Source organism: Haliaeetus leucocephalus, unplaced genomic scaffold, assembly GCF_000737465.1.
Source record: "Haliaeetus leucocephalus isolate CR32 unplaced genomic scaffold, Haliaeetus_leucocephalus-4.0 Scaffold145, whole genome shotgun sequence".
NCBI classification, from domain to species: Eukaryota; Metazoa; Chordata; class Aves; order Accipitriformes; family Accipitridae; genus Haliaeetus; species Haliaeetus leucocephalus.
Window position 1 is genome coordinate 261,349 of NW_010972581.1, and position 2,677 is coordinate 264,025.

The window sequence follows — 2,677 nt, forward strand, 5'->3', positions numbered from 1 at the left end:
GGCCGGGGCTCGGCGGTGCCCGGGCGGGCTGGGGGAGGCTCCCGCTGGGCAGCCGTGCAAGCGCTGGCCGCAGTGCGCTTACTTCGTGACTTAAAATACATGTATAAAAGAGGAGGGGAAACCGCGGAGGTGCCGGTAGTTAACCCGCAACGCAGCGGAGCGCGGCCGCTGGGGACGGATTTTTTTATACGTTTAATCTCTGTGAGGCCGATAGCCAAAAACGTGTGTCCAGGCTTCTTGTCTAGCGGGGTACTTCCAGGCTTTCAAACCGGACTGTGGTGTTTTGTGGTTTGGTTTTTTTTGGTTTTTTTTTTCTCTCTACGTGATGTGGGCACTGCTTGGGGCTTTTTATTATTATGTTGGGATCCGAGGGCAGAGCTGTAATGGGAAAGCAATGGGTGGAGAAGTTCAGCATCTGAAGGGGATGCCGGCGGCTCGTACGTAGCAGGCTTCATGATGCACCGTAATTATTTGTGAAACTCCTTTAGAGGGAGGATGTATGCAGGGGTTGGTGAAGGAAAACCGTACCAGAATTTCAAAGATGTGGCCTGAGGTAACCAGCTAGCTGTAATTTATTTTGGAGACCGAGAATAATGTGAATTGCAGTTTTCTTAAAAGAAAAAAAAAAAGTGCAGAGGAAGGGGAAAATACTGTTCCTCTGTGTGTGAAGATATCAAATGTTCGGGAAGTGCATTGGTTTGGGGGATGATGGAAATGACTTTGGCTTTGCCTTGGTTAGATAACAGTGGGCCCAATCCTTCTGCCCCCACGCCATTTCGCATGATTTCACCCATGGGAGCAATGCTGGGGAGGTGGTGTGGCTGCTTTTGAAGGGCTTTCCCTGTTACTCACCTGCCTTTTGGGAGGCACACTCTCCTGTGCACTCCGGTGTGCCCCGATATGGTGCCAAGAGCCCGGCAGATGCTCTGAGCCCCGTCTTGATCCTCAGTCATCCTTGCCGTTTCTTGGAAAAGCTGGATAGTACTGATGGAGTCAACGGGACCGTTCGAGCGTAGAGGTGTCTGTGCACAAACAGGCAGCTGCAGAATAAGACTTTTACACAATAGGAAGCAGTACTGGAAAGGATTAATGAAGCTACCTAGCAAACGGGTCTAGTGGCACCTTTACAGGGAGGTTGCAGGGGAATATTACAGTAATGATGAGCAGCGTGAGCGCTTGCTTCACGGTCTCTCTCCCCCTACTTTTCTGACTGCTGCTCTCTAATATCTGTCTCTTCAGTAAATGCAAAGCTAAAAGACTGCTGGTAGGAGGGGTCTGACTGTGGACCTGAACTTATTCAATAACAGCTGTCCTTCCCTGCTAGGAGATTTATTTGTAAACAAGCATTATTTGACAAGTGCTTCTCACAGCATGTCTCCTTTGCCAATTACTACTGAACAGCTCTGCTTCTGGGAATGGCTCACCCTGCAGTACGTGAAGCCTAATGCATGAGAAACTCAGATGCTGAAGTCCACCTGCCTAGCTGTATGCCGCTGACACTTGTCACTGGTTTGGGTTTGAAAAGCTGCTTCTGGGCTCTGATGAGAGAGATCCTTCCCTGGGGTTACTTGTCATATTCAGCTGGTTGGGAACTTTACTTTTGCTCGGAGGGAGGTAGCCATCTTAGACCTGGGAATAATATTTTCAAAAGTTGGTGGTATTGGTTTTTCTGGGTTTTGTTTTTTATTTTCCCTCGTTCTACACACCATGGTTAAACAACTAGCCGATACCCTGTGCTGTGTAGGTATGTAACGTATGTAGTTGCATAGAGGATAATAAATTCTCACAATTACTTTTTCCTTTAACCCTGCATCACATTTTTTGTTTCTCTAAATCTTACTGTAATACAGGGACTTTGTTGGATAAGATACATGCAGTTAACAGTTCACAGTGCATGATTTTCTGTTTTACCCTATAATGGAGGGACACTTAGGGAACATGCTTTAAAAATCTAGGTTAAGATTTGGAGGGGGAAAAAAAAAAAAAAGGTAAATTCAGTGTTTGGGTTCCTTAGCATGAAAGTAGCTTTTTTTGCAAGGGCAACTAAGCTTCAGAAGCTCCTGCCATTTTTATGGGGAAGTATTGAGTGCCCAGCCTGTATCATAAACCTGGTCACCTTCATAGATATCTCTAGTTATGGATTGAAGGATATACATTGGGAAAACTGAATTCTTTTTTTCCAGATTTTCCTGTAATGGGGAAATAAAATGGATTTTGATTTCAATCACCTTTTCTCAGTTTATATATTAAAAGCAAAGCATGTAGTGAAGGATGAAGACTCAATGCTATTTCATGCATTTTCAAGTGTTGTTTAGCTGTTATTTTTAACTCTTTAGCAGAGTTCATTGATTAGAACCAGAGATTTCCTTCTTCTCTTTGAATACTTTTACAAATTCAGAAATTAGTCACAAAGAAAATATTCCAAAGAGTACACTGAAAATATTACCCAATTTTGAAGTGCTGGTATTTCAGAAGTGCATTATTACTTTAAAATACATTCCCTATAATAATAGGGTGCGAGAGACAGCCCTGCAATATGTGACTAGGCTTCCTATACCTCCTTTAGTTTAAAAATGCATGTGTTTTAAATCTTTCTGTTGTAAGTACCAGGGTTTGGGAAGTGGCTTATATAAATTATTTATGTAAAACACAGAATGAATGAAGCAATTGTTTAAAG

The 2,677-nt window shown here is 43.5% G+C and overlaps 1 protein-coding gene across 1 annotated transcript in view; it reads left to right on the forward strand.

Annotated features, from left to right (window-relative positions):
* EPHA5 (EPH receptor A5) overlaps positions 1–2,677 on the forward strand; it is a 195,907-nt gene that overhangs the window by 717 nt on the left and 192,513 nt on the right. The gene's annotated exons all lie outside the window — the stretch shown is intronic.